The sequence below is a fragment of the Malaclemys terrapin genome, chromosome 15, assembly GCF_027887155.1.
Source record: "Malaclemys terrapin pileata isolate rMalTer1 chromosome 15, rMalTer1.hap1, whole genome shotgun sequence".
In the NCBI taxonomy this organism is placed as follows: domain Eukaryota; kingdom Metazoa; phylum Chordata; order Testudines; family Emydidae; genus Malaclemys; species Malaclemys terrapin.
In genome coordinates, this window is record NC_071519.1 from 19,444,501 (window position 1) to 19,464,185 (window position 19,685).

At 44.6% G+C, this 19,685-nt stretch overlaps 1 protein-coding gene across 1 annotated transcript in view; it reads left to right on the plus strand.

Annotated features, from left to right (window-relative positions):
* DCPS (decapping enzyme, scavenger) overlaps nucleotides 1–19,685 on the plus strand; it is a 58,464-nt gene that overhangs the window by 15,537 nt on the left and 23,242 nt on the right. The window lies entirely within an intron of this gene.

Sequence of the window (19,685 nt, forward strand, 5' to 3'; positions counted from 1 at the left end):
GCACTTAAGTCTGGCTTTTGGGCCTGCTTTAACTCCCTTTGAAGTCGATGAATCTCCCCATTGATTTTAATGGGTGTTGGATCATATTGTTTGTCCCTGTAATGTCTAGGGTGACCGGACAGCAAGTGTAAAAAATCAGGACAGGTGGTGGGGGGTAATAGGAGCCTATATAAGAAAAAGACCCAAAAATCGGGACTTTCCCTATAAAATCGGGACATCTGGTCACCCTAGTAATGTCTGAAAAGTGATGTGCCAGCTGGGTGAAGGGATGATGCTGCTGAAACCTGCGGGCTCAGTATCTATTTTACACTTCAAACATCCTACCTCTTTGGCAGCATTTAAGTGTCACAAATTGAAGGATCATTTTTCCCTTGCACCCTATCAAGTCTTGGCCAGCCTTCCTCAAAAGTGTCTCTGAAATACTCACTTTATTACTCTAGTAAACTTTCCTTTATAGGGTTGTCCCCTGCCTTTACAAAATGTAAACTGATATCCATAATCAAACCATCAAAGGGCCAAAAAGTGCTAGTTAAATTTTTACATAGGTTTTTATTATATTTCCATGTGTTGTAGCTTTGTTATACACTGTTGCCTGTGTCACACCTCACTGGTAGCATCTTGCTGTTGCTGGACCAGACTTGTAAGGTAAGAGAATAACCTCCCAGCTTTCTCCAGTTAAGGCTGGGTTAATCCACAAGGTTGCACTGGCATTTGCTGCCTATCCTGAATGGCTAGCAAAGTGTTGTGTGTGGGTTTTTTTTTTTGCTTTTCTCCCCACTTCCTTGATATACCTGAAGTGAGCATGAATTTTTCTCCCGGGAAGATAGGACAGAAGCAAGTGAAGTGAGGATGGAGAAATTGCACAGGGATTTGGAAGACACTTGGGTTCTGTTCCCAGCTCTGCCACACACTTGCTGTGCAAGTCACGGCACCTCCCTCTTCCTCACTTCTTCATCTGCAAAGTGGGGATAGTAACTTACCTCCCAGGAGGATTGGGAGTGCCTATAAACTCTGTATAAACTACTTTGAGAGCCTCATATGGAAGGTGCTATAGAAACACTTTGTGTTGTTGATGCATCAAATGCCTTTTTCTGTTCCTGAAAGGGCTTGTTTGGTTTTCTCGTCTGTATTTGCATTCTCTCACATACATGCATACCCAGGCCTCCAATTTGCTTTACCCAGTGAAGGAGAGTGAAAAGAACTTGGCTTAATGTGGTTTGTAGACTACGTGGTGTAACTAGTGTAAAAATGGGCCCGCTGAGAATGTGGGGCTAGGGGCTAGGATTGATCATGCTGAAAGATTTTAACAGGGACTTGCATTAGCTGTGGCTTAAAGAATGGTTGGCGTGACAACTGGAACATAGAGGTTTGTCCAGGTGCATGTTGTCTCACACCTGCGGAGTGACAACTTTTGAGTCCTGCGTTATCTCCCATGGTCCTCTCTGCAGCTCCACCTCCCTCTGGAAAGAAGAATAGGGTGACCAAGTGTCCCAATTTTTATAGGGCAGTCCTGATATTCAGGGCTTTGGTTTATATCTGTGCCTATTGCCCCTGACCCCATCCCAATTTTTCACACTTGCCTTCTGGTCACCCTACTGAAGAGTCACATCTTTTACTCCTGGGGGAATTCTGTGCCAAAAAATTAAAAATTCTGTACACAATATTTTGAAATTCTGCATATTTCATTTGTCAAAATAAAGCAATATAATCACACTGGTTTCAATTATTTTGGTAACTTATTTAAACTACAATACAATGGATGGAGAATGGGAGTGGGGAGCATTGGAGGAAATCCCCAAAGCCCCTTTGTCTAATAGTAATGTAGCTAGGTTTGACCCTTTATTTCTAGTTATTATTCAACAAGCCATATGCTCAGTGTTACATCATAGGCAACTGAAGAGCAAATGAGGGCTGGGGAATCAAACTCACAATTTATATTGGCTATTGTCCATCTCCACAAAAGTAAGAAACAGTTCATGGAGCACATTTTGATAGGAAATTTTTTCAGTCCAAAAATTTAGACTAGTTCTAATCACTAAAGCACCATAAGCATTTATAGGGCCATACTGTCCTTTGCACCACTCTGGCAATGTAAAGGAGCCTTTTTACACCCGTTTTATATTCCTGGGGGAATTCACAAAGACAATGGGAACAATTCACTAAGCAGGCAGGCTGCTACTTTCTGTTCTGCCTGGGCACAGATCCTGCCCCACATCTACCTCCTCAGAAATATCCCAGAGTCCTGCCCCTCCGTGCCAAGTGTGTCATAATAGCAAGCAAGAGGGACAGTCTCTCTCTCTGTCTCTCTCTCTCACCCACATGCCTGCACAGCCACTCCCTGTGGTGATTTACGTGTGTACCGGCTGCTCTGGGCAACGGAACCAACCTGCCTGAGCTGCTGGGGAGGAGCTCGTGACTGCTCTTGTGGCCTCCCTTTGCTTCCCTATCAGAAGTCATTTTTCTGCAAAGAAATCTGCAGGGGACATGAATTCTGCGCATGCACAGTGACGCAGAATTCCCCCAGGAGTAACATCTATTTTTGTGCTTTATAATGTTTAAAAAGTCCTGCTAGAGGGCATCAGTAGGAGGGTTAATGGTCCTTGGAGGGGATGCAGAGGCAACAGGAGCGCAGTATGTGCATGCAATAAATTATTGTGCCACATTGCAGCAGGGACCCAAACGACTGCCTATTGCACTGCCAGGATCCGATCAGCAAGATCAGTCGAGGTACTAATTCCCTGCCATTTGTCAGCAACAGTCCTTACCATTCGGATCGGAAGCTGTCACTGTGCAGTGGCTATGTGAAGATTCAGAGTCTAGTAAGCCTCTCTTTACTAGAATATGGATGACTTATGGGACCTTAATCTCGTCAGCTTCCTACACCGACATCTCATTAAAATTTCACAGCGGAAAATGTAAGTAGGGTAAATAATGAACTCGGCAAGGAGAAATCTTCCAACCCTCCAGCCCTTTTTGGCAGTTTATGTCCCACTTTCACAGAGTAAAAATGATTTTTTTTTTTTTTTAAAGGAAATTCTACCTATAAGGAAATGAGGCCTGTGATGTATCAGCCGCCTTGCTCCCTGAAGAGCATCAGAAACTGCAACATAGACTTCTCCTTGACTAGGCTCTGCAGGTTTCTCTTTGCCTTCCCAAATTTGTTATATGCTGCTCCAGGCTTCAGAAATCAATGGCGTCTAATCACTTGATTCTAGTCTCTCTGCTGCACAGTTGGTGCTGGTAGTGTGGGTGGTCCTTCTTGGTGTCTAGCAAATTGCTGTGTGGTCTTGGTAGCTGCATTTGTAGACCAATCACTTTAGTTGACCCAGCTCAGAGTTTCTCTTTCAATTTCAAGTGTGGAGATGGTTTGAATCGACCATGTCATGTGAACAATGGACTTCCCCAAGGACCTGTACTGGCGCCAATGCTCTTTAATATACATGCAGCTGATCTGTTGCCCATCTTGGCAACTCAGTTAATGCATTCTGATGACATCTGCCTGGAAGTCGCCAGAAGAAGCTTTGAGGAGCCGGAGTCCTGCCTGTCATCTGAACTTGACCCCTTGGCCAAGTACTTTTCAAAGTGATGACTTAAACTAAATGTACTAAAGACTGTGCCATTTTGTTTCGATCTCATCACCTCATCTCATTGGCAGCTGCGGGTCCTTCTGAGCAACCAGATGATCATTTTTGAACTGTATCCTACTTATTTGGGGATAAAGCTTGACCAGGCTCTGTCCTTTTGACGACACATCAAGAAGACAGGTGGTAAAATCCAGTTGAGAGTTGCACTCCTCTGTGGGTTTTGTGGCAACTCATGGGGTGTTAGCCCTGCAATCTTATGGAAATCTACCAATGCCCTAATTATTGCACCTGCTGAATACAGTGTGGTAGTTTGGGGCTAGGCAAGGTGGGCTCAGCAATCAACTCTGCCATTTGGCTCATCATTGGTGCGACCTGGACAACCCGAGTTTCTAACCTTCTGGTCCTTGTTGGCATTGCTCCTTCAGTGATTAGGCATAAAAACAGGGCCCTGGGCACATTATTGTGCACGGTCAGCCATCAAGACAGCTTATTTCGCAACTTCATCTCAAAGCCACACCTAAAACACCAGCTAAAGTCAAAATGCCTCTTCTCTGAAATTGTTGAGCCTGTCAGACGGCACATCATACAGAACCTTTCTAAGGAACAGTGCAGCAAGTGGTGCAGAACTCTATTTTGGATTGATGGCGCATTTCTTGGCAGACAACTCAGATCTGTATCCCCTAGTCTCTCTGGATCAGCTCTCATATGTCCCTCAGAACAGCCATATGAACTGAAAGATCCTTCTTCATTACAACAGGATTTGTTGTGGTCACAGTGGATTAACCTACATCTTTACTACTGGGGATTCTGCCCTGCCCTATGGAGCTCAAGGATAACAATATGCCATCTGGTTATGGACTGTCCTTTTTATCATTGTGAGAGTGGGTAGATAGGCTTGATGTCTCTGGATGCTGCTGCCATAACAGAGTGGCTACAGCACTTACCCAATATCTAATTCATTATTTGTGGCCGTTAGAAGCCAGATGCCAGAAGAAGTTGGAGAAATGAGCTGTCCCTTCAACAGAAGAAGACAGGGGTTCTACTGCTCTGGGATGTGTATCTGAGCCAGTTCTGGTAAGTCAGGGAGGGATGGAAGCTCAGAGTGTGAATGGGCAGTGAAGAAAGTGACTAGTGTGAACTGAAGTGGAGGAAAGATGCAGACGGCAGGGGAGGGATGTTCTTTGTAGCTTATTGTCCTTCTCTCCAGGCCCGAAGTCTTTGGATTTCCATTCTTGTCATTATTTATCATTTGTCTGTTTTGACCACACTAAACATCTCTCGTCCCATCAGCAGGTGGTGTCCTGACCACATTTAAACCCACCCCCTTCAGGGGTCCAGTCAGCAATGCAATACAGCTTAATTTTGCACAGTACTTCTCATGCAAACTGTGTTCCAATATATTCATGGGAGAAATGTGGGGGAAGAAACTACATGCTCTGAGCAAAGGTAAACATACGTATATTCATATATATATTTCAAAATGAGATTGGAACTGAGGAGGAGAGATATGGGAAGGCTGCTCCTGACAACAGGGGCTGTGGAGAAGAAGGCTCTCACCCCAGCAATGGCCAGATTGTATAGTAGAACAGAGGGGGCAAAAGCGCTCGATTTGGCGTACAGAAGGAAACAATGTACAGGGCTTCATTTTCCAAACTAGAAGGAAGAGCCCTGCTTGAGTCAGGATTATTGCTGCTGTTTGTATTACTGTAGCATCTAACCACACCAGTCATGGACCTAGGCACTATACAGACACAGAACAAAAAGATGGTCTCTGCCCCAAAGATGATCATCCTTCCTATCAATCTCTCTTGATTCTTATAACAGTGCCTGACATCATAGTATTTAAGCGACTATGTCCTGTCCTCCACTCTAGCCTTTGTTTCACCACTATCCATAGAGACTGAAGTGACACTTTTTTCTTTTTTGATGGACAAGGAAGGACTGAAAGGTGTGTTTAACATTTTTGTTTTTACCAGAAACTCCTGACTTGTTTTCTCTATTTTGCTAGAGGTCTCCTTGGAGAACCTGGAGAAATGGATTGGGAGCTTTCTTAGTCATTCACTGTTGTGGTTTTTTATCACGCTCATCACAGTAGTATTTAAGTGCCATCCAGTAGTGCATTGAGCAATGTGACTACGCGTCTCTCACATGTTTGTTTTGTCACCCTTTCCCCAGAGGGAGAAGTGTGTTTATGTAAGAGAAGGCAGGTCAAAATGCCTTGCATTTGAGGTGAAAAGTGGCGAGGTTTGTGATGATCCTTGCTTTTCCATGGTCTTGGACTGCCCTTGGAGAAGGTTCTGCCTCCCCCACAGACGAGCTTTACTCTTATTGTTGCAGGTTTCAGTTGTGCCAGAAGAGCAGAGTTGTTAACCATAGTCTTTGTCCCAGAGCTTTGGTTGTTTTTTTAGATACCTGGGGCCCAGGCCCTGGAGCGCTTTGAAAATAAGGACCAAGACCTTGAACTTGATTTGTAATTCTATGGGAAATCAGTGTAGAGAGCGGAGGATGGGTTTGATATGTCTGAGGGAGCCTGCGTTGCTGAAGAGATGCACTGAAACATTCCCAACTAGTTGGAGTTTCCTAAGCGGTGAAGGCTTCATGATCAGGTACACGGCACTGCTGTAATCAAACTGAGAGGTGACAAAGGCCTGAATAACTGAGGACAGGTCTTCATCCACCAGGATAGGATGGAGTTTCCTGGCCAAGCAGAGGTGGTAGAAATCATTACTCATGGTTGCTGCTACGTGAGAGCTCAGCATCAGCAAGGGATACAAGAGTACTGCTAGAATACAGACCGAATTGACCAATTGTGGGTATGTATCTTCAACCAACAGAGATTGCACTGTGGGTGCAAGCTCTTCACAGTACTTTCCTATGCCCACCACAGTCATCTCTGTCTTGCCTGGGTTCCGCTTCTGCCAGCTGTTCTTCGTTCGAGAGCTGATTCCATCCATTAATTAGGCCGTCTTGGGGGCAGTGGTGTGGAGGTCTTTGGTGAAGGATTAGTAAAGCTGTGTATTATCTGTATATTGCTGGCTCTTGAGTCCATGTAGACTGACCAGTTCATCTAGTGAGGTTGAAAAGAACTAGAGGGGAAATGACATCTCTTCTCCCGTGTTTCCAGCGTGTTTGAGTAAAACTGTGTTTACAAGACAAAAAAAAAAACAAAAAACTGTGTGCTCTACACTCAGAATAAATCCATTCCTGTCTCAGTCGTGTTTCACTTCCTTGCTATTTGTGGGATCCTCATCCTGTTAGTTCTGCCATCATCCAGCGAGTTTTCTGGGAAAACTGGAGTTGGCAAGACTTGAATTTCTTATGCAAAAAAGAAGCAGAAAAAAACCCTTTCCAGGCCTCCTTTTTTTCAGCACAAAGAAGAAAATGGGATTGTGTCCTCTTTTTACTTTCTTCGCAGGCCACCTGTGTATCATTGTCCATCAGGAAAGAGACACCGATATGTAAAGTGGGAAATTCATTTGAAAATACTTTGGTTACAGTTAGCTTTTGAGTCACCCAATGAACGCTATTTTGTTGGAGTCAGACTTTGTTCGAGACACTGGCTGTAGGGGGCAGTGGGGACTTGCTGTTGGAGAACGTTAACCAGTTTCCTACATCCATGAGTGGCTTAATAATCAGAAGAGAAATGGTTTTTAACTTCTAAAAATCAAAAGCAGTTTCCATGAGTGTTTTAAACCAATCATTGGTCTTGAGAGAAATCATTTAGCACTAAACCTTTGTGATCCATCTACATAGATCTGTGGAGACAAACATTAAATATTCTTTTAGTGTGCTTCGAAAACTGGGTCGAATTGATTTCCCTAAAACCAGTACTCTCTGTGTACTGCTGGTTTAAACAAGTTCCCTGCCACACATTAATGCCTGTTCAACAATTTTCTCTTTCTCATTCAATAGGCAACTTACTGTAAGTTGGAAAGTTTGAAATGCTGACAACACACAACCCATACTTCCCTAGCTAACTTTGCGGAATAATCAGAGAGCAGAGTTTGCTTTCGCAGCAGAAGTAAGAGTTTCTCATGCCAAAGGCTCCATGAGTAAAAGCCAGATCAATTAAGCTACATCTTTCTTAACTTTTTATTTGTGCTGGTCTGTTTGTTTAGTTGACATCTGGTTTCTTTTAAGTTACTATCCAGAGCCTGTCATTCATATTTTGTGGGACAGCATGACTATTCCAACTGTGCTTAGTAAGCAGTGTTTCCAAGGGCCAACAAGAAATGGTCTGATCTAGTCTAGCCACTGAAAGATGTTGCATTTTCTGGAAAATCTACAGTGTTTACGTGAATGGCACCTGGAAGCACAGTTTGTAGTTCAAGGTCTTATGAACCCTGTTTTGGAGGATGTTCTAGTTAGCTATGCATAGCTATGCATTTTAATGATTAGCAAGTTCATGGTATCTGTCATTGTGTGTAGGAGAGTTGAGTGCTTCTGCAACACATGGAGGGTGAAACTTACTACTGTAGTCTCCTGAGCTCCCTCACAGAAGTACACCAGTGATTCAAATTCTAGTGACCTCACTCTGCTGCTGAGCACATGGGGCAGAGAGGTTGCAGAAGAGAGTCTAGAAGCTAGGGAGAAAATGATTCAGTCATACAGGAAGTGATACTACTTCCTATAAATACCGGTGGTACCCTGTTTCAGGCTGCAGAAGCAGAAAATGCTTTCAAATGAGCTGCACCCCCATGGAAATCTCTTTACCTTCGAGGTGCTCTAGCACTTTCAAGTCTCTCTCCTTTTGTCAGTCAGCCCCTGTCCGGACCACACTACGTGCTGAAATGATTAGTAAAGTTTTCAGCAGCAATGCAGGATGGGGGAGGATAGAACCTGGAAACAAAGGAAGAATAAGGGAGAGAACAGATGAGGAAGAACAACCCAGAAAGGGGAGGTTGGACTCAGGAAAGATCTTACAAACCTATGCTCCTTGTTCCAGGGGTATTTCTAGATGTTGACAATACTCTTTCAACTTAGAAAAGTTAGATGCCTGCAAGTCACCCGGGCCTGATGAAATGCATCCTGGAATACTCAAGGAGCTAATAGAGGAGGTATCTGAGCCTCTAGCTATTATCTTTGGAAAGTCATGGGAGACGGGAGAGATTCCAGAAGACTGGAAAAGGGCAAATATAGTGCCCATCTATAAAAAGGGAAATAAAAACAACCCCGGTAACTACAGACCAGTTAGTTTAACTTCTGTGCCAGGGAAGATAATGGAGCAAGTAATTAAGGAAATCATCTGCCAACACTTGGAAGGTGGTAAGGTGATAGGGAATAGCCAGCATGGATTTGTGAAGAACAAATCATGTCAAACCAATCTGATAGCTTTCTTTGATAGGATAACGAGCCTTGTGGATAAGGGTGAAGCGGTGGATGTGGTATACCTAGACTTTAGTAAGGCATTTGATACGGTCTCGCATGATATTCTTATCGATAAACTAGGCAAATACAAATTAGATGGGGCTACTATAAGGTGGGTGCATAACTGGCTGGATAACCGTACTCAGAGAGTTATTAATGGTTCCCAATCCTGCTGGAAAGGCGTAACGAGTGGGGTACCGCAGGGGTCTGTTTTGGGACCGGCTCTGTTCAATATCTTCATCAACGACTTAGATATTGGCATAGAAAGTACGCTTATTAAGTTTGCGGATGATACCAAACTGGGAGGGATTGCAACTACTTTGGAGGACAGGGTCATAATTCAAAATGATCTGGACAAATTGGAGAAATGGTCTGAGTTAAACAGGATGAAGTTTAACAAAGACAAATGCAAAGTGCTCCACTTAGGAAGGAAAAATCAATTTCACACATACAGAATGGGAAAAGACTGTCTAGGAAGGAGTACGGCAGAAAGGGATCTAGGGGTTATAGTGGACCACAAGCTAAATATGAGTCAACAGTGTGATGCTGTTGCAAAAAAAGCAAACATGATTCTGGGATGCATTAACAGGTGTGTTGTGAGCAAGACACGAGAAGTCATTCTTCCGCTCTACTCTGCTCTGGTTAGGCCTCAGCTGGAGTATTGTGTCCAGTTCTGGGCGCCGCATTTTAAAAAAGATGTGGAGAAATTGGAAAGGGTCCAAAGAAGAGCAACAAGAATGATTAAAGGTCTTGAGAACATGACCTATGAAGGAAGGCTGAAAGAACTGGGTTTGTTTAGTTTGGAAAAGAGAAGACTGAGAGGGGACATGATAGCAGTTTTCAGGTATATAAAAGGGTGTCATAAGGAGGAGGGAGAGAACTTGTTCACCTTAGCCTCTAAGGATAGAACCAGAAACAATGGGTTTAAACTGCAGCAAGGGAGGTCTAGGTTGGACATTAGGAAAAAGTTCCTAACTGTCAGGGTGGTTAAACACTGGAACAAATTGCCTAGGGAGGTTGTGGAATCTCCGTCTCTGGAGATATTTAAGAGTAGGTTAGATAAATGTCTATCAGGGATGGTCTAGGCAGTATTTGGTCCTGCCATGCGGGCAGGGGACTGGACTCGATGACCTCTCGAGGTCCCTTCCAGTCCTATAATCTATGAATCTATGAGAACAGATGAGGAAGAACAACCCAGAAAGGGGAGGTTGGACTCAGGAAAGATCTTACAAACCTATGCTCCTTGTTCCAGGGGTATTTCTAGATGTTGACAATACTCTTTCAAGTCCTCCATGGTTGGGGAACCAGCCACTTGAAAGATTTCTTCTCCCACCCCCAAATCCTTCCCAGGCATTACAGCAGTGGCTAAGTCATGGTAGTCCCTAGGTGTGTGGACAACTGAGGAGCAGAGGCTGAGAGACTTTGGTGGAGTCTCCTTAGCTGTGCAGCTTGCTCCGTGTGGCTGTCCATTAGAGTTAACGTGTTGGCCTTTTGAGAAGGCTAAATAGCAACCAAACATTTGCCTGATAGGGTCTAAATTATGGAGGCATTTTTCTTTGGATAATTGTGGATTATCTAGTGGATAATTAGGGCAACGTTTTCATTACAGGATATAAACTGGCCATCAGGAAGTTTAGACTTCAAATTAGAAGAAGGTTTCTAACCATCAGAGGAGAGAAGTTCTGGAATAGCCTTCCAAGGGGAGCAGTGGAGGCAAAAGACATAACTGGCTTCAAGACTAAGCTTGATAAGTTTATGGAGGGGATGGTATAATTGGATAGCCTAATTTTGGCAATTAATTGATCTTTGACTATTAGCGGTAAATATGCCCAATGGCTTGTGATGGGATGTTAGATGGGGTGGGATCTGAGTTACTACAGAGAATTCTTTCCTGGGTGTCTGGCTGGTGAGTCTTGCCCACATGCTCAGGGTTTAGCTGATCGCCATATTTGGGGTCGGGAAGGAATTTTCCTCCAGGGCAGATTGGCAGTGCCTCTGGGTTTTTTTTCCCTTCCTCTGCAGCATGGGGCATGGGTCACTTGCTGGAGGATTCTCTGCACCTTGAAGTCTTTAAACCACAAGTTGAGGACTTAAATAGCTCAGACATAGGTCAGGGGTTTGTTACAAGAGTGGGTGGGTGAGATTCTGTGGCCTGCATTATGCAGGAGATCAGACTAGGAGATCATAATGGTCCCTTCTGACCTTAAAGTCCATGAAAGGGCTCGATGCAGAGTAGGTTAAAGCTGGATACTTAGCTGAGAGAACTATACAAATGTGTTCATAAGTCAGAGAGAACTGTCCTGAGCATAACAGAGATGGGGATTTTGTGTCATATATGGAGATATATCTCTCTCATAGAGCTGGAAGGGACCTGAAAGGTTATCGAGTCCAGCCCCCTGCCTTCACTAGCAGGACCAAGTACTGATTTTGCCCTAGATCCCTAAGTGGCCCCCTCAAGGATTGAGCTCACAACCCTGGGTTTAGCAGGCCAATGCTCAAACCACTGAGCTATCCAAGGAACATGTTGTTGACTGTCTCCATTACTGCTTTTTGCTGGTTATTGAAGGGAATACCTGAAGGTTAAATGAGAGCAAGTGTAGGACAGAAAAGAAGCAGAGAGATAAGGGTCCTGGAGAAGATTGCAGACTTGTCATTAAAATTTTCCATTGCTATTTCTGTGGCATCCTAGCTGGGCATGGTACTTTTCAGGAACAGTGTTAATTTACTTAAAAGAATAGGCAATATTGTCAATTAGGAGCCAAACAACCGCTGCTTCCATTTCTCTTTGTTAAGGGAAAACTTGCGGATTGTCACTTGATCCCATCCAAAGCAAAGTGTCAAGCCCTGCAGGCATCTTGCCCTAATTCAAACCCTGAATACATTTCAATTTGTTAGAGAGCTTACCTCATTAATACTGCTGTCTGTGTGCTTGGGTAGGATGCGAGAAGAGTGGACAAGGCTTCTCTGCTCCAGCTGGCTCAGTTGGGACTCTCCATAGTGCGCTCCTTTTAAATTTGCATTGGATTGAAATTTCTAGCACTTAGCTAGATATGAATTTCTAAAGTGTCTTGGAGAGAGTGTACGGGAGACTGCAGTATTGTGTGCGGGGGGGGGATAGAGGGGATGTTGCTAAAGAGCTAGAATACTAAACACATCTGAAACTGGAATGCGGCAATATCTGTGTTAGCTTTTTTTGGTCATAATGGGTCCTTCTTCAGAAGGAGCTGCTAACTGTCTGAGTAGGGTCACTTACTACTTTAATTAAGCAAGGTAAAAAGCTAAGACAAAAAACTATCCTGACATGACACTCTGGGTTTGAGTTAAAGCCAGGCAAGATATGGACTTCCATCGAAGTGCAAGTTCTCCTTGTACTTTATATTCCACCTTCATTGTGTCTCAGCATCTTAGTGTAGCCAAGCCCTGTCCTATGTTGGACGTTGCAACAAACAGCTGAACATCTGGAGCTTTGCAGCATCTTGCATCCACACATGACAGCTGTTCCAGGGGGGTTGCCATCATTGATTATACAGGTTTGTTGCAACCCCGGTCGTGAAGACATCAGCTCTGGTCCAGCTGAATCAGTGCATGCTACAGTGGCTTCTAGCCAGCGTAGATGGGACGCCTCAATCAGTGCAGTTGTATCAGTTGAAAAAGATTTCATAAAAATAGATGCTTGCAGAGTCCCAGCATGCACTGGAATAAGCACAGCTACAAGGCACCCAGTGTGTGGATGCACCAGAATGATTCCATGGGACCTGATCACCCATTTCCAGGATGAGCTGCCCAGGTAGCCATTTTGTGCAATCAGAGTACCTGCAGTGGCTCTCGTGTATGGCTCTGTTTTGCTTCTCTCAGGGCTTGGCTACACTTGCGAGTTAGAGCGCATTAAAGCAGCCCCGGGCACCCTAGCTCACTACCCATCCACACTGGCAAGGCACGTAAAGCGCTCTGACTCCAGGGCCGGAGTGCTCCTGGTACTCCACCTCAGCGAGAAGATTAACGCTTGGGGCACATTGGCTGAAACGCTCGGGCATCAGTGTGAGCCAGGTGTTGCATTGCTGCGTTCTAATCAGCCTCCGGAAACGTCCCATAATCCCCTTAAGTCAAGTGGCCACTCTTGTCATTGTTTTGGAATCGCTTCAGGAATGCGGATATGCCCTTGAAAGCTCCATTTCTGACAGCGGGCTGCTTATCAGCTCCGAGACAAAGCAACCATTACTGTGGAATGCTGTGTGTGAGAGAGAGAGGTGGGGGGAGGGTCTGCTGCTGTCTGAACTTACAAGACAGCATGCTGACATGCTCTCAGCCCTCCCAAAACCCACTCTCTCTCCCACCACATACACACAACACATTCCCTGTCACACTGCCCCCTTTCCCCCCCACATTTGAAAAGCACGTTGCAGCCACATGCGTGCTGGGATAGCTACCACAATGCACTGCTCTCTGTGGCCGTTGCAAGAGCTGCTAATGTGGCCACGCCAGTGCGCTTGCAGTTGTCGGTGTGGACAGATTGCAGCGCTTTCCCCACTGCGCTCTACAAAGGCCGGTTTAACTCAAAGCGCTCTACATCTGCAAGTGTAGCCATGCCCTCAAGTTTTGTCTACACCAGAGGTTTTTAACTCCATTTAACTGTCATTTATGAGTTGTTCCAGGATAAATCACAAACATTTGTGGAGTCTTCACACTAGCATGTATAAGCAAGTTAGTTAATTCAATTTAAAAAACCTCTAGTTCAGACAATCCCCCAGGCCCTGATGAGAGCTCAGAACCACAGGCTGAGCAGAGGCTAGAGTGACTCATTTAACTCATCAGCTCTTTTAGGTTTCAGTCATAAATGCCATTTCAGTATGGATCTAGTTTCTCAGGAACTGTATCATTTTTAAAGGAAGAACCAGTGTAGCTGGTCACCAACGATTGGAAAGACTTAGCAGTTTAGTGGTTAGCGTTGCCTCACTGATGTCTGTACAGAGGACCGTGGCTGTGGCTAGGTAAAGCTGTTCAATGTGAATCAAGCTGATCTCTCGCATAGCAAATCTGAAGTGCCAGGCACCTAACTGAAGTCAGGGTCTGAACTTGGTCTGTATTAAAACAGCTTCTCTTGCTTTAGTCATGTACATTAATTAGTGGTCTCAGGATGTTCCGGGATAGATGAGACCTTTAGAAGTAAAATGATCATTAGTGAACCACAGTCTGCCTTCCGCTTTCTTTCATAACACTGCTCTACAGCCAAAATGCTTCTGAAATAAATGTAGTCAAACTTTACCAATTCTGGGTCACTGAGAACGAAAATGTTGCTTAAAATTGTTGATTGGCTCTAGTTTTCAAGATATGCTATTGGGTCAGTATATACGACCCTTGACTTGGGAATGACGGAGGATAAGTGACTTATAAAGGGAAGGGATCTCAATTTAAACCAGAAATGACTAAAATACATCTTTTAATGGATCTATGAATAAATCTATGACTGGGTTTGGACAGTACTTGTTTTTTAGGCAAAACAATGAACGATGCAATCTGAAGCTGGTATTGCGTCATACATGATATGAATTGCATCATGTTATTCCTAGAAGTCATGGATGATGCAATCATAACGAAGCTTACATCACTCTGCTGAACAAATTGCCCTATATCAGCTCTAGAAATCATACAGTGTCGTGCTCTCTTATTTGTCAGTGTTTGATTTTGCAAAGGGACACATTTCTGTGTAGCCAAAGTGAGCAGAGATGCCTCGTACTTGTGTGAACAGTGCAGATAACTTCTGCTATGTTTGTGGTGAAGTGACTTTTGCATCACAAAAGTGGCAGTATAACCATTATGGTTAAGAAAGCCTATCACCTTTATTTTGGCTGCAAAACTGGAGATCAGGACAAGAGGTGGGCCCCACACATATGCTGCAACACTTGTGCAACAAATCTTCGCCAGTGGTTGAACAGGAAAAGGAAATCTATGCCTTTTGCAGTGCCAATGATTTGGAGAGAGCCAACATATCATACCAGCAATTGTTACTTCTGCATGGTGCCTCCAGTTGGGAAAGGTGTGTCAAAGAAGAAAAAGTGGACTGTGCGTTATCCAAACATTCCATCAGCTATACGCCCAGTACCCCACGGAGAAGGACTGCCGGTTCCTGATGCACCAGAATCATTCGCACTTGAGTCAGACGAGGAAGAAGATGAAACTTCTGGTCCTGAACCATCAATGTCACAGGACCCACATTTTCTTCCATCCTCCTCCTCTGAACCACACCTCATAACACAAGGTGAACTGAATGACCTTGTCAGGGATTTGGAACTACCCAAGAGTAAGGCAGAGCTGTTGGGCTCCAGACTACAGCAGTGGAATCTCCTGGCAGGTGATGTTAGGGTTTCCATGTTCCGTGACCGTCAAAAGGATCTTGTCCCATTCTTCTTCATGGAAGGTGATCTTGTAGCCTGCAACAACATCGATGGTGTGATGGCAGCCCTCAACATCATTCACGATCCAGATGAGTGGAGACTGTTCACTGATTCATCGAAGACGAGTCTTAAAGCTGTTTTACTTCGAGATGATGCATTTGACCATGCACTGTGTGGCAAGGAAAAGACGGCATGGAAAGCCTTCCAGTTAGTGGCAATAAATTTTTCTCAGAAACAACAAGGCAGACAACTACAGGTTGTTGGTGGAAAACCTCCTCAAGGCATACAAAAGCCTTGGTTGCAACATGTCACTAAAGATACATTTTTTGCACTCTCATCTAGATTTTTTTCCACCGAACTGCGGAGCAGTGAGCGACAAACACGGCGAGCGATTTTAGCAGGACATTGCAACAATGGAGAAACGCTATCAGGGCAAATGGAGCCCATCAATGCTTGCAGACTAGTGCTGGACAGTGACAAGAGATGCTCCATTTAATGAATACAAGAGACAAGCCAAGAAGCACCGAGTAGACACTGAATAGGACTAAACTATGTACAGAATAGTTTTTTGCCTTTTGTTTCATAATAAATTTTATTTATATAACCTTTTTGCTGATTTTTAAAGTGTTACATAAACAGGGCAGGTGAAATATTATCATGTAAAGCAACGCTAAACACATGAAAAGACCTAGGTTTACAATTTATGATTAAAACTCTACTATCTACACAATATACATAGACATAAAATGTAAAAACTTAAATATCTTAGAAACAGTAGCCAATCAGTTGTTTTAATTGTCATATTTGAATTCAGCACATCAGAATACATAATAAATAGCACATTTTATCTCTGAAGCAGACGACTTCTCAAAAATTGTAGACCAGTGTAATCTTTAATTCTCGACCACTGTTGTACCTTAAGGGTTTATTTTTCCTTTCCTCTGCGCCGGGTTCTAGAAATGTATAAAGTACATTAAGCTGCAATCTCCACTGAAAGCAACAACTCAGAAACTGTAGATTTAACGGTGCCTATTTCTTGTTGGCGAGTTTTTGATTAAATGTTGGGGAATGAGCCACAAATGGTGTGCAGCCCTCAGCACTGGAAAGCCCAGGCTTAAGGAGGAACTCGGCAAAAAATGCTGGAGCACTTACTTTCCAGACTACATGAGAAATAGTAGTCTCCAGGAACCAAGTCTGCCACGGCTTGAATCTGTACCCTTTTTTTGAAGGCAAGAAATTGAGATGCAGAAGTCTCTCCTGGCAACTCTGAATTTTTCAGAATGTTTTTGTCTGCATTGCTGTGGTGCTGCTAATGTGTGTGTTTTATTTTAACCTGCCTCGTTTTGAGGGGGATTAGGCAAAGTCATGGTCTTGTCTTTTGCTCTTACCTCATCCAGAGAAGTGCAAAGACCCTGTCTCCCAGCTTGTGCAGCTCTGACCTAAAAAATGTTAAATCCTGGCTTTAAGGACAAATAGATATTTATGTTATCCAGGCCTTAGACATATATATATATTTACACAAAGCACAGTCACCATGTATACATTGAGCTTTCTAACTGAGGCTCTCCAAATGCTTCACGATGGATAAATCTCTTAGACTCCATGAGCATGGCAGCTATGGTATTTAACCCCATTTTACATATGGGGAAACAGAATCATTTTGTGTCCCGAAGCCTTACCCACCATTATGCAGTCAGTGGTTAGCAAAGCAATGTTAGAGCCGTAATTAAAACTCAGGGTCTCCCTAATCCCCGTTCTGTACCCGTGTCACTAAACCATATTGCCTTCCAGATGTATAAAATGCTCAGCGTACATCTTGAAGCCTGTGACGAACTGGGACTGTTCTTACTGTGGTCTGTGAGTGCTGACAGGGGAGTGTGGCTGGGATAGTCTGCATTGCGGGATGGGAGTCTGCCCGAAGGCGAATACCTGAGCGTGTAACATGAGAACCCAGGAAGGGGTTGGAGGCCAGGTGACACCTTGGCCCGGGAAACTGAACAAAGGTTGTGGGAGGGGTCGCTGAAGGCAGAGTTTTGGAAGCTGGGTGGTGAGATAGCTGGGAGGCAGAGATGGCTCTGACCTCCCAAGGGGGGCTGGGATGCCTGGGACCCCCAGATGGACCTAACTGAGGGGGGCCCTGTTGTCTGTGCCTGCAAGACCTGTCTTGGACTGTATTCCTGTCATCCAAATAAACCTTCTGCTTTACTGGCTGGCTGAGAGTCATAGTGAATCGCAGGAAGCCGGGGATGCAGGGCCCTGAGTCCCCCAATACTCCGTGACAACTAGCCTAAATCTGAATTGACAGGTACTGTGCAGTATTTGTGGAGGTGATCCATGCTGAAAAAGTAAATGTGGGAGAGAGGACCCTTTAGGCTGGATAAAAGATTTTCATTTGAAATGTCCTTGATTGCTTGCTAGGCCCCCCCCCACACACACACCTCTTTCATTTAAAATGGATGGTTTTAAACCAGATGGTTGTTCAAGGTTTTGTTTTTCCATCTCCCACATTAAACTTTAGAGCTGCTTTCCATAACAATGCAAGTTTCACAGCAAGAGGATTGATCACACACTTAAAGTTACAGTAGGTTCTGTGCTGCACGCTGAATCCCCAACTAAAGAGCTTAAAAGCAGGGCTTTTAAAATTTCTTTGTTGTTGTAATGCTGTGGTTGGATTCATTGCTGAGGTCAGAGCTGTCAGGCTGCAGGGGTAGAAGGCTATATCCCCTATCCTGCCGTGGAAAGTACATGCCAAGAACTTTAATCTCAAAATTAAACAAATTGTTTTTCCATTGTTAGCTATAAACTCTTTCTAAACACTGTCCACATGTCAGCTGGATCTAGGAACAAGTAATTGAATCACTGAAGCTTCCTTTCTCTGAGCCTTCCCTTCAGTTGTATTGAGAGCTTTTCTGGTTTTCTTTGCACACCATCCCTCTCCATGACAAGTTGTCTCTTCACGATCATACAGGAGGTCTCATCCTCTGGGCCTGATTGCCCTCTATGCTTCCGTGCTTGGGAGGAAACCAGATTGGATGCATCTCTGGTCGGGAGCATGTAAACGGTGAGGCACTGGCTTTGCATCTTGCATTCATTCGCCTGGGGATCTGGCAGGAGACCCTCTGCCAGAGCTCTGCAGGGAGAGAATGAGCAAGGGAGCCGTACTCCATGACGCATCCCCTGTCTCTGGTACGGAGTATCCAAGTGCGTATCTGTACCAAAGCTAATGCTGGTAGTAGCAGCACTAACTTAGGCTCTGCCCTTGCATCTTCCTGGGAGTGTGGAGCTGGTTGGTCAACAGGAAGCCGACTGCTACGGAGGAGGGGATGGTCCAGGTGCTGTGTGTAGAGATCCACACCGAACTCAAAGCCATCTCTGACTTAAGACTGAGGCCCTAGGATGGGAGTGGCTTCAGAAGAGCCAAGTATGATTATTTGTATAGTGTAAGTTCATGTGGTGCTTTAAACAACTCAAATGACAGGCTGTCAGTCTAACTCGGATGTAACAGGGTGGTACAAAGTGGGAGTTCTGATGGCGAGCGGTCAGGAGATAATCAGATTGTCGTACATGCATCTCGTCAGCTCTTTCATCTGTATCGAATATAGGAAAGTTTGGAGCCAATGTTGGGAGCCATGGCCAAGGATGGGGGTTGGCCCTGGGAGTCTGGCCAAAAGCTGTGAGTCACAAGGGAGGGATCTGAAGGAGAGTGAGCTGCATAGTTCGGGGGATCAGGGAGATTGTTCCAGGCTTTGTAGGGGGTATGAGAAAATCAAATTAATTAAAAAAACAATGAGATAAAGCTCCACAGAACAAATAACAATGAGCACCTGGGCTGCAATGAAAATAGGCAAGGATAAGGGTATTGGAGAGAAATCCGTGTGCTTTAGAAAGGTATCCCCTTCTGCCTCTCCTGAGATCAGTTGCATAGAACCTCACCCTGTTGTCTAGCTCTGTTTCCAGTGGGGATTACAGACACAGCTTTCAGATTTAAAACAGCCTCAACCTTAAAGATTCAGCCAGGGGAATTCGCTTTGCTTCAGGAATGCTTCCAGTGCACCTTAGCAAGACAGCGTTTCCGGGGCCAGATAGTAACTAGCCAGAGACAGACACCAAAGATAGGGGCGGGGGAGAGGAAGCCCCCTGGGGCCCAGAGGCAGTGACTGAATTGGAAGCCCAGTGTTCTCTGCTCTCCTCTCTCCTGCCAAGATGTTATCCCTGGAAACTTGGCTAGCAGGTGACTGTTAAATCTGAAGGTTTCTTTTGTCCAGCCCCCGGCTCTGTCTAGCTGGTGTAAGAGGTAGAGGCACCACCACTCTGACTTGCTCTTCAGACACCCTCTTAGGAA